This window comes from Pristiophorus japonicus, chromosome 1 (assembly GCF_044704955.1).
Source record: "Pristiophorus japonicus isolate sPriJap1 chromosome 1, sPriJap1.hap1, whole genome shotgun sequence".
In the NCBI taxonomy this organism is placed as follows: Eukaryota; Metazoa; Chordata; class Chondrichthyes; family Pristiophoridae; genus Pristiophorus; species Pristiophorus japonicus.
This window is the reverse complement of record NC_091977.1, coordinates 100,526,073-100,539,298: the sequence shown is the minus strand read 5'-3', so window position 1 is coordinate 100,539,298 and position 13,226 is coordinate 100,526,073.

Here is a 13,226-nt window from a genome sequence, read left to right as displayed (position 1 = left end):
TTCCTCCTCTGGCATCTCAGATTGCGTAACCAGATCTGCGCTAGTCTGACTCTCAGCCTTCACGTGGTGTGTCACAGCACGCTTGCTCATCTGTGGACACTTGCGCTGGAGATGCCCCACTCTCAGACAGCCTTTGCTACTATTTTGCTTAAATCGGCACTGCTGGTGCCGGTGATTTCCCCCACAACGCCAACACTGAGAAGTCGGATACATTCCAGCTGCCGGGCTTTGGGCAGCTACTAGTTTCGCGAACTCAGCCGGATAAGCCCTGCCATATGCCGCTCTGCCAAACGCCGAATCAATCACATTTACAGTACTTTGCCAAGGTTCGGATCTTTACCGATATTTACTTTATACTCCTGTCCGTCGTCATACATAATTGAGCGATCTGGATGGCCCTTTTTAAATCCAACTCCTCCACCACCAGAAGTTTGTGCAGAATCACCTCGTGGTGGATATCGATAACAAAGAAGTCCTGCAGCACATCTGCCAACTCCGTCCCGAACTTGCACGGTCCCGCTAGATGTCTCAGGTCGGCAACAAATTCTGCCGCACTCTGGCCCTCCAATCGAACATGTGTATAAAACTTGTATCTCAAGATGATGATGCCATCGTCTGGCTTGAGATGCTCCCGTATCAATGTACTCACTAGGATCACTAGGCACGAGTAGATTATTTATCAGACTGTAGATCTTTAAACCGCACACAGTGAGGAACACGGCCCGGCGCCGTTCTGCATCTTCGGCTCCCTTCATTTTGTTGGCCACGAAGTACTGGTTCAAACGGCTCACAAAGTCTGCCCAATCTTCTCCCTCCACGAATCGCTCTAAAAATCCAATCGTGCTCATTAACAAAGGTTCTTGTATTCACGTCGCCAAATGTTACGTATGCAATAAAGGTTCAAGCTGAGTACTGGTTAACTAAGCAAAGTACGACCTTGCTGTGCTTTATTTAGTTCCAAAGTGACTCACTCACAAAATGGCTGGCCTTTTATACCAGAGCCACACCATGTGCATGCTGCTCAGTGGCCTCCAACAATAACACCATCTGGTGGCTACAAACAGCATGTACATACATGACAGTATCATCAGCAAACTTAGATACATTACACTCGGTCCCTTCATCTAAGTCATTAATATAGGTTGTGAATAGCTGAGGCCCTAGCACTGATTCTTGCAGCACCCCACTAGTTACAGCCTGCCAAACAAAAAAAATCTGTTTATCCCTACTCTCTGTTTTCTGTCTGTTAACCAATCCTCTATCAATGCTAATACATTACCTCCAATCCCATGAGCCCTTATCTAATCTTTTATGTGGCACCTTATCGAATGCCTTTTGGAAATCCAAATATACTACATCCACTGGTTCCCCTTTGTCTACCCTGTTAGTTACATCCTCAAAAAACTCTAAGAAAATCATAACATGATTAGACACAGTCAACATGGTTTTATGAAAGGGAAATCGTGTTTGACAAATTTATAAGTGCCCTGATACCACTTCCTTAACAATGGATTCCAGCATTTTCCTGTTGACTGATGTCAGGCTAACTGGCCTGTAGTTCCCTGTTTTCTCTCTCCCTCCTTTCTTGAATAGCGGTGTTACATTTGCTACCTTCTAATCTGCTGGGACCATGCTAGAATCTAGAAAATTTTTAAAGATCAAAAGCAATGCATCCATTATCTTTGCAGGCACCTCTTTTAGAGCCCTAGGATGTGGGCCATGAGGTCCAGGGTATTAGTCAGCTTTTAGTCCCATTAGTTTCTCCAAGTTCCTCACCCTCATTAGACTCTTGGTTCCCCACTATTTTAGGTATGTTTTTTGCATCTTCTAGTGTGAAGACGGATACAAAATATTTGTTTTAATGTTTCCGCCATTTCCCTATTCCCCATAATAATTTCTCCTGCCTCAGCCTCTAAGGGACCAATGTGTACTTTTGCTACTCTCTTCCTTTTTACATACTTATAGAAGCTCTTACAATCTGTTTTTATATTTCTTGCTAGTTTTTTCTCATAGTTTATTTTTTCCCTTTTTATCAATTTTTTGGTCATCCTTTGCTGGTTTCTGAAACTCCCCCATTTATCAGGCTTACTACTATTCTTTGCAACATTATAAGCTTCTTCTTACAATGTAATGCTATCCTTAACTTCTTTAGTTAGCCAAGGATGGATCACTTTTCCTGTGTAGTTTTTGTTTCTCAATGGAATGTATTTTTATTGAGAATTATGAAATATTTCTATAAATGCTTATCTACTGCAAAACCTTTTAATCTATTTTATCAATCCACCTTAGCCAACTCGCCCTTCATACTTATATAATTGGCTTCATTTAAGTTTAAGACTTTAGTTTTGGACTTAGGCAAGTCACTCTTAAACATAACGTGAAATTCTATCATATTACGATCACTCTGCCCCAGAGGATCCTTTACTATGCAATTGCTAATTAACCCTGTCTCATTACATAATCCAAAATCTAAACTAGCCTGTTTCCTGGTTGGTTCCATGATGTATTGTTCTAGGAAACTATCCCGAATGCATTCCATGAACTCGTCCTCCAGACTACCTTTGGCATGGTTTAAAGTATATAAATAAACAATGAATTTTAAAAGAACACATCCAGTGTAGCTGAAGCTCATGGAAGCATTACGATTGGCTCAAGTTTTCCAGGATTAAATCAGAAAGCACTTTAATATTTCACTATTGCTGAACACATCTTTGATTATTTTCACCCAAAATCTTTATGGCAACCAATCATGTTGATTTTTTCCTCCTGTTAATTTTATTCTTTTCTACCTGAACTATTCCTCTTCAATACGTGTTTCTATTTCCACTCAGGACCATTCCTTTTCTGTTATTTCTTTATCTTCAGACCCGAGTCATAGACCTCTTTTACACTTCCTTCTCACGCTTTTTCTCTTTCCCTCCCTGGTCAATATCTAACATGTTGTAAGACGGTTGTGCAGCACCTTGGGACATTTTACTACATTAAAGGCGCTATATAAATAAAGTTATTATTAGCAACCTAAATGTTCTTCCTCATTTCTATTTAGGTATTCGAACTGGGTCCATTGAGGTAGACACCTCAAGTCACTGGAGAAATACCACCAACGATGTCTCCGCAAGATAGAAACATAGAAACGTAGAAAATAGGTGCAGGAGTAGGCCATTCGGCCCTTCGAGCCTGCACCACCATTCAATAAGATCATGGCTGATCATCACCTCAGTAACCCTTTCCTGCTTTCTCTTTGATCCCTTTAGCTGTAAGGGCCATATCTAACTTCCTCTTGAATATATCCAACGAACTGCCATCAACAACTCTCTGCGGTAGAGAATTCCACAGGTTAACAACTCTCTGAGTGAAGAGGTTTCTCCTCATCTCAGTCCTAAATGGCTTACCCCTTATCCTTAGACTGTGTCCCGTGGTTCTTGACTTCCCCAACATCCGGAACATTCTTCCTGCATCTAACCTGTCCAGTCCCGTCAGAATTTTTATGTTTCTATGAGATCCCCTCTCATCCTTCTAAACTCCAGTGAATACAGACCCAGTCGATCCAGTCTCCCCTCATATGTCAGTACTGCCATCCCGGGAATCAATCTGGTGAACCTTCGCTGCACTCCCTCAAGAGCAAGAACGTCCTTCCTCAGATTAGGAGACCAAAACTGAACACAATATTCGAGGTGAGGCCTCACCAAGGCCCTGCACAACTGCAGTATACTCTGCGCCGATATTCAAATCACCTAGCTATGAAGGCCAACATGCCATTTGCCTTCTTCCCCGCCTGCTGTACCTGCATGCCAACTTTCAATGACTGATGAACCATGACACCCAGGTCTCATTGCACCTCCCTTTTTCCTAATCCCCCGCCATTCAAATAATATTCTGCCTTCGTGTTTTTGCCCCCAAAGTGAATAACTTCACATTTATCCACATTATACTGCATCTGCCATGCATTTGCCCACTCACCTAACCTGTCCCAGTCACCCTGGAGCCTCTTAGCATCCTCCTCACAGCTCAAACTGCCACCCAGTTTGGTGTCATCTGCAAACTTGGAGATATTACACTCAATTCCTTAATCTAAATCATTGATCTATATTGTAAATAGCTGGGGTCCCAGCACTGAGTCCTGCGGCACCCAACTAGTCACTGCCTGCCATTCTGCAAAGGACCCGTTTATCCCGACTCTCTGCTTCCTGTCTGCCAACCAGTTCTCCATCCACGTCAATACATTACCCCCAATACCATGTGCTTTAATTTTGCACACCAATCTCTTGTGTTGGACCCTGTCAAAAGCCTTTTGAATGTCCAAATACACCACATCCACTGGTTCTCCCTTGTCCACTCTATTAGTTACTTCCTCAAAAAATTCTAGAAGATTTGTCAAGCATGATTTCCCTTTCATAAATCCATGCTGACGGACCGATCCTGTCCCTTTTTTCCAAATGCACTGCTATTTCATGTTTAATAATTGATTCCAACATTTTCCCCACTACTGATGTCAGGCTAACCGATCTATAATTACCCGTTTTCTCTCTCGCTCCTTTTTTTAAAAGTGGTGTTACATTAGCTACCCTCCAGTCCATAGGAACTGATCCAGAGTCGATAGACTGTTGGAAAATGATCACCAATGCATCCACTATTTCTAGGGCCACTTCCTTAAGTACTCTGGGATGCAGACCATCAGGCCCCGGAGATTTATCGGCCTTCAATCCCATCAATTTCCCTAACACAATTTCCTGACTAATAAGAATTTCCTTCAGTTCCTCCTTCTCACTAGACCCTCGGTCCCCTAGTATTTCCAGAAGATTATTTGTGTCTTCCTTCGTGAAGACAGAACTAAAGTATTTGTTCAATTGGCCTGCCATTTCTTTGTTCCCCATGATAAATTCACCTGATTCTGACAGCAAGGAACCTATGTTTGTCTTGACTAATCTTTTTCTCTTCACATATTTATAGAAGCTTTTGCAGTCAGTTTTTATGTTCCCAGCAAGCTTCCTCTCATACTCTATTTTCCCCCTCCTAATTAGACCCTTTCTCCTCCTCTGCTGAATTCTAAATTTCTCCCAGTCCTCAGGTTTGCTGCTTTTTCTGCCCAATTTATATGCTTCTTCCTTGGATTTAAAACTATCCTTAATTTCCCTTGTTAGCCATGGTTGAGCCACTTTCCCCATTTTATTTTTTACTCCAGTCAGGGATGTACAATTGTTGAAGTTCATCCATGTGATCTTTAAATGTTTGTCATTGCCTATCCACCGTCAACCCTTTAAGTATCATTCGCCAATCTATTCTAGCCAATTCACGTATCATACCACCGAAGTTACCTTTCTCTAAGTTCAGGACCCTAGTCTCTGAATTAACTGTGTCACTCTCCACCTTAATAAAGAATTCTACCATGTTATGGTCACTCCTCCCCAAGGGGCACTCGCACAACAACATTGCTAATTAGTCCTTTCTCATTACAAATCACCCAATTTAGGATGGCCAGCCGTCTCGTTGGTTCCTCGACATAGTGGTCTAGAAAACCATCCCTAATGCACTCCATGAAATCCTCCTCCACCGTATTGCTATCAATTTGGTTAGCCCAATCAATATGTCGTTTAAAGTCACCCATGATAACTGCTGTACCCTTATTGCATGCATCCCTAATTTCTTGTTTGATGCTGTCCCCAACCTCACTACTACTGTTTGGTGGTCTGTACACAACTCCCAATAGTGTTTTCTGCCCTTTGGTATTCCGCAGCTCTACCCATACAGATTCCACATCATCAAAGCTAATGTCCTTCTTTACTATTGCGTTAATTTCCTCTTTAACCAGCAACGCTACCCCACCTCCTTTTCCTTTCTGTCTATCTTCCTGAATGTTGAATACCCTTGAATACTCTGCATCCCAGAGTACTTAAGGAAGTGGCCCGAGAAATAGTGGATGCATTGGTGATCATTTTCCAACAGTCTATCGACTCTAGATCAGTTCCTATGGACTGGAGGGTAGCTAATGTAACACCATTTTTTTAAAAAGGAGGGAGAGAGAAAACGGGTAATTATAGATCGGTTAGCCTGACATCAGTAGTGGGGAAAATGTTGGAATCAATCATTAAGGATGAAATAGCAGCGCATTTGGAAAGCAGTGACAGGATCGGTCCAAGTCAGCATGGATTTATGAAAGCGAAATCATGCTTGACGAATCTTCTGGAATTTTTTGCGGATGTAACTAGTAGAGTGGACAAGGGAGAACCAGTGGATGTGGTGTATTTGGACTTTCAAAAGGCTTTTGACAAGGTCCCACACAAGAGATTGATGTGCAAAATCAAAGCGCATAGTATTGGGGGTAATGTACTGACGTGGATAGAGAACTGGTTGGCAGAGAGGAAGCAGTGAGTCGGGATAAACGGGTCCTTTTCAGAATGGCAGGCAGTGACTAGTGGAGTGCCGCAGGGCTCAGTGCTGGGACCGCAACTCTTTACAATATACATTAACGATTGAGATGAAGGAATTGAGTGTAATATCTCTAAGTTTGCAAATGATACTAAACTGGGTGGCGGTGTGAGCTGTGAGGAGGATGCTAAGAGGCTGCAGGATGACTTGGACAGGTTAGGTGAGTGGGCAAATGCATGGCAGTATTTTGGGGGCAAAAACATGAAGGTAGAATATTATCTGAATGGCGGCAGATTTGGAAAAGGGGAGGTGCAACGAGACCTGGGTGTCATGGTTCATCAGTCATTGAAGGTTGGCATGCAGGTACAGCAGGCGATGAAGAAGGCAAATGGTATGTTGGCCTTCAGAGCTAGGGGATTTGAATATAGGAGCAGGGAGGTCTTACTGTAGTTGTACAGGGCCTTCGTGAGGCCTCACCTGGAATATTGTTTTAGTTTTGGTCTCCTAATCTGAGGAAGGACATTCTTGCTATTGAGGGAGTGCAGTGAAGGTTCACCAGACTGATTCCAGGGATGGCTGGTCTGTCATATGAGGAGAGATAGGATCAACTGGGGCTTTATTCACTGGAGTTTAGAAGGATGAGAGGGGATCTCATAGAAACGTATAAGATTCTGACGGGACTGGACAGGTTAGATGCGGGAAGAATGTTCCTGATGTTAGGGAAGTCCAAAACCAGGGGACACAGTCTTAGGATAAGAGGTAGGCCATTTAGGACTGAGATGAGGAGAAACTTCTTCACTCAGAGAGTTGTTAACCTGTGGAATTCCCTGCCGCAGAGAGTTGTTGATGGCAGTTCGTTGGATATATTCAAGAGGGAGTTAGATATGGCCCTTGCGGCTAACGGGATCAAGGGGTATGGAGAGAAAGCAGGAAAGGGGTACTGAGGGAATGATCAGCCATGATCTTATTGAATGGCGGTGCAGGCTCGGCGGGCCGAATGGCCTACTCCTGCACCTAGTTTTTATGTTTCTATGTTTCTATGGATGTTGAGTTCCCAGCTTTGTTCACCCTGGAGCCTTGTGATAGTAATGCCAATTATATCATATTCGTTAATAGCTGCCTGCGCAGTTAATTAGTTCACCTTATTACGAATACTCCTCGCATTGAGGCACAGAGCCTTCAGGCTTGTCTTTTTAACATACTTTGTCCCTTTCGAGTTTTGCTGTAATGTGGCCCCTTTTGATTTTTGCCTTGGGTTTCTCTGCCCTCCACTTTTACTTTTCTTCTTTCTATCTTTTGCTTTTGCCCCCAATCTACTTCCCTCTGTCTCCCTGCATAGGTTCCCATCCCCCTGCCATACTAGTTTAACCCCTCCCCAACAGCATTTGCAAACACTCCCCCTAGGACATTGGTTCCAATCCTGCCCAGGTGCATATTGTCCAGTTTGTACTGGTGCTACCTCCCCCACAACCGGTTCCAATGTCCGAGGAATTTGAATCCCTCCCTCTTGCACCATTCCTCAAGCCAGGTATTCATCTTAGCTATCCTGCAATTCCTACTCTGACTAGCATGTGGCACTGATAGCAATCTTGAGATTACAACCTTTGAGGTCCTACTTTTTAACTCCTTGCTCCCTAAATTCAGCTTGTAGGACCTCATCCTGTTTTTTTACCTATATCGTTGGTACCTATATGCACCACGACAACTGGTTGTTCACCCTCCCCCTCCAGAATGTCCTGCAGCCGCTCCCAGACATCCTTGACCCTTGCACCAGGGAGGCAACATACCACCTGGAGTCTCAATTGTGGCCACAGAAACATCTATCTATTCCCCTTACAATAGCATCCCCTACCATTATCGCTCTCCCACTCTTTTTCCTGCCCTCCTGTGCAGCAGAGCCCCCCACGGTGCCATGAATTTGGCTGCTGCTGCCCTCCCCCAGTGAGTCATCCCCCCCAACAGCACCCAAGGCGGTGTATTTGTTTTGGAGGGGGATGACCGCAGGGGACCCCTGCACTACCTTCCTTCCACTGCTCTGCCTGATGGCCACCCATTCCCTATCTATCTGAGCAACCTTTAGCTGTGGTGTGACCAACTCACTAAACGTGCTATTCACGACATCCTCAGCATCGTGGATGCTCCAGAGTGAATCCATGCGCAGCTCCAGCTCCGCAATGCGGTCTGTCAGGAGCTGCAGCTGGATACACTTCCTGTACATGTAGTCGTCAGGGACACTGGGAGCGTCCCTGGCTTCCCACATAGCAAAGGAGGAGCATGACACGGGTCTGGGCTCTCCTGCCATGACTTAATCCTTAATTAATTTAATTTGGCAATTAAATTCTGCTGATAAAGGAAAAGAAAAAGAAGAAAAACTACTTACCAATCACCAGACAATCACTTACACCTTTGGCTGTGACGTCACCCTTCGATTTCTTTTTACTTCTTTTTTGCCTTCTCTCCCTGCACCAGCTGTCCTCCTCGATGACTCACCGCACCTCCGATGACGTTGGGCCTTTTCTAGGCCTCCCATGCACCTCCTCGATGACTCACTGTTCCTCCGACGAAGTTGGGTCTTTTATAGGCCTCCCCCGGATTCCTGCGCCTCCTCAATGACTCATCACTCCTCCAATGACGTTGGGCCTTTTATAAGCCTCCCGCACCGCCTCTTCGAACTCCCACTGCTCCAACGGCATTGGGCCTTTTATAGGCCTCCCCCGGACTCCCGCGCCTCCTCGACGACTCACCGCTCCTCCGACAACGTTGGGCCTTTTATAGGCTTCCCCTGGACTTCCGCACTGCCTCCTCGAACTCCCGCTGCTCCGACGACGTTGGGCCTTTTATAGGCCTCCCCTAGACTCCCGCGCCGCCTCCTCAAACTCCCGCTGCTCCGACGATGTTGGGCCTTTTATAGGCCTCCACCGGACTCCGGCGCCGCCTCCTCGAACTCCTACAAATCCCCCCGGAGGACAGACGCACCAACCATTAGCGTCCTGGACCAGGCCAACATCCCCAGCATTGAAGCACTTGTCAGCACTGCTGGGCAGGCCACATTGTTCGCATGCCAGACACGAGACTCCCAAAGCAAGCGCTCAACTTGGAACTCCTTCACGGCAAGCGAGCCAAAGGTGGGCAGAGGAAATGTTACAAGGACACCCTCAAAGCCTCCCTGATAAAGTGCAACATCCCCACTGACACCTGGGAGTCCCTGACCAAAGACTGCCCTAAATGGATGAAGTGCATCCGGAGGACGCTGAGCACATCGAGTCTCATCGCCGAGAGCATGCAGAAATCAAGCGTAGGCAGCGGAAAGAACATGCGGCAAACCTGGCCCACCCACCCTTTCCCTCAACGACTATCTGTCCCACCTGTTCTCATATTGGACTGTTCAGCCACCTAAGGACTCATTTTAAGAGTGGAAGCAAGACTTCCTCGATTCCAAGGGACTGCCTATGATGATGATGATGATTCATCCAACTTTAGTTATTTATTTCCACTCCCAGTTGTGACTGCTCATTTATTTATTCATTTTGCAGCTGAGAGCAATACTTTTCATATTTTCTTTATTTTCCTTCTGTGTCCATTCCTAACCATCTTCCCTTTATTTATTTGCAACTTTGGCTGTATCAGCACTCTGACCTCTGGATCAGAAGGTCAGGGGCTCAAATCCTACTCCAGAGGTTTGAGCATACAATATTGGCTGACATTTCAGTGCAGGGTTGAGGGAGCCTGTTGGAGATGCCATCTTTCAAGTGAGGCATTAAACTAATGCTTTGCCTGCTTCACAGGTGGAGATCCCATGAGTTCAGCCAATGTCCTGTCCAACACTTACTCAAAACCAACACCACTAAAAATATTGGTCATTTATTTTGTTGCTATTTTTCAGAACTTGCTGTGTGCAAATTGGCTTCTGATCCAGAGGTCAGAGTGCTGTTACTGAGCCAAAGTTGTCAATAAATAAAGGGAAGATGGTTAGGAATGGACCCAGAAAGAAAATAAAGAAAATATGAAAAGTATTGCTTGCAGCTGCAAAATGAACGATTTGGATGAAGAAATTGAGTGTAATATCTCCAAGTTTGCAGATGACACTAAACTGGGTGGTGGTGTGAGCTGTGAGGGGGACGCTAAGAGGCTGCAGGGTGACTTGGACAGGTTAGGTGAGTGGGCAAATGCATGGCAGATGCAGTATAATGTGGATAAATGTGAGGTTATCCATTTTGGGGGCAAAAACACGAAGGCAGAATATTATCTGAATGGCAGCAGATTAGGAAAAGGGGAGATGCAACGAGACCTGGGTGTCATGGTTCATCAGTCATTGAAGGTTGGCATGCAGGTACAGCAGGCGGTGAACAAGGCAAATAGTATGTTGTCCTTCAGAGCTAGGGGATTTGAGTATAGGAGAAGGGAGGTCTTACTGCAGTTGTACAGGGCCTTGGTGAGGCCTCACCTGGAATATTGTGTTCAGTTTTGGTCTCTTAACCTGAGGAAGGACGTTCTTGCTATTGAGGGAGTGCAGTGAAGGTTCACCAGACTAATTCCAGGGATGGCTGGACTGTCATATGAGGAGAGACTGGATCAACTGGGCCTTTATTCACTGGAGTTTAGAAGGATGAGAGGTGATCTCATAGAAACGTATAAGATTCTGACGGGACTGGACAGGTTAGATGCGGGAAGAATGTTCCCGATGTTAGGGAAGTCCAGAACCAGGGGACATAGTCTTAGGATAAGAGGTAGGCCATTTAGGACTGAGATGAGGAGAAACTTCTTCACTCAGAGAGTTGTTAACCTGTGGAATTCCCTGCCGCAGAGAGTTGTTGATGGCAGTTCGTTGGATATATTCAAGAGGGAGTTAGATATGGCCCTTGCGGCTAACGGGATCAAGGGGTATGGAGAGAAAGCAGGAAAGGGGTACTGAGGGAATGATCAGCCATGATCTTATTAAATGGCGGTGCAGGCTCGGCGGGCCGAATGGCCTACTCCTGCACCTAGTTTTTATGTTTCTATGTTTCTATGGATGTTGAGTTCCCAGCTTTGTTCACCCTGGAGCCTTGTGTCTGTAATGCCAATTATATCATATTCGTTAATAGCTGCCTGCGCAGTTAATTAGTTCACCTTATTACGAATACTCCTCGCATTGAGGCACAGAGCCTTCAGGCTTGTCTTTTTAACATACTTTGTCCCTTTCGAGTTTTGCTGTAATGTGGCCCCTTTTGATTTTTGCCTTGGGTTTCTCTGCCCTCCACTTTTACTTTTCTTCTTTCTATCTTTTGCTTTTGCCCCCAATCTACTTCCCTCTGTCTCCCTGCATAGGTTCCCATCCCCCTGCCATACTAGTTTAACCCCTCCCCAACAGCATTTGCAAACACTCCCCCTAGGACATTGGTTCCAATCCTGCCCAGGTGCATATTGTCCAGTTTGTACTGGTGCTACCTCCCCTAGAACCGGTTCCAATATCCCAGGAATTTAAATCCCTCCCTCTTGCACCATTCCTCAAGCCACGTCTTAGCTATCCTGCAATTCCTACTCTGACTAGCATGTGGCACTGATAGCAATCCTGAGATTACTACCTTTGAGGTCCTATTTTTTAATTTAACTCCTTTTTCCCTAAATTCAGTTTATAGGACCTCATCCTGTTTTTTACCTATATCGTTGGTACCTATATGCTCCCCGACATCCTTGACCCTTGCACCAGGGAGGCAACATATCATCCTGAAGTCTCAATTGTGGCCACACAAACGTCTATCTATTCCCCTTACAATAGCATCCCCTACCACTATAGCCCTTCCACTCTTTTTCCTGCCCTCCTGGGCAGCAGAGCCACCCACGGTGCCATGAACTTAGCTGCTGCTGCCCTCCCCTGGTGAGTCATCCCCCCAACAGCACCAAGGCGGTGTATTTGTTTTGGAGGGGGATGACCGCAGGGGACCCCTGCACTACCTTCCTTCCACTGCTCTGCCTGATGGTCACCCATTCCCTATCTATCTGAGCAACCTTTAGCTGTGGTGTGACCAACTCACTAAACGTGCTATTCACGACATCCTCAGCATCGTGGATGCTCCAGAGTGAATCCATGCGCAGCTGCAGCTCCGCAATGCGGTCTGTCAGGAGCTGCAGCTGGATACACTTCCCGTACATGTAGTCGTCAGGGACACTGGGAGCGTCCCTGGCTTCCACATAGCAAAGGAGGAGCATGACATGGGTCTGGGCTCTCCTGCCATGACTTAATCCTTAATTAATTTAATTTGGCAACAATGTCAAAGGTTACCTGCTGATAAAGGAAAAGAAAAAGAAGAAAAACTACTTACCAATCACCAGCCAATCACTTACCCCTTTGGCTGTGAAGTCACCCTTCGATTTCTTTTTACTTCTTTCTTGCCTTCTCTCCCTGCACCAGCTGGCCTCCTCGATGACTCACTGGACCTCCGATGACGTTGGGCCTTTTCTAGGCCTCCCATGCACCTCCTCGATGACTCACTGTTCCTCCAATGAAGTTGGGTCTTTTATAGGCCTCCCCTGGACTCCCGCGCCTCCTCGATGACTCACCACTCCTCCAATGACGTTGGGCCTTTTATAGGCCTCCCCCGGACTCCCGCACCGCCTCCTCGAACTCCCACTGCTCCGACGACCTTGGGCCTTTTATAGGCCTCCCCCGGATTCCTGCGCCTCCTCACCGCTCCTCCGACAACGTTGGGCCTTTTATAGGCCTCCCCTGGACTCCCGAACCACCTCTTCGAACTCCTGCTGCTCCAATGACATTGGGCCTTTTATAGGCCTCACCTGGACTCCCGTGCCGCCTCCTCAACTGGTCTATGCTTGTGTTTATATTACAGATGGGCTTTCTCCCACCCTACTTTATCTAACCC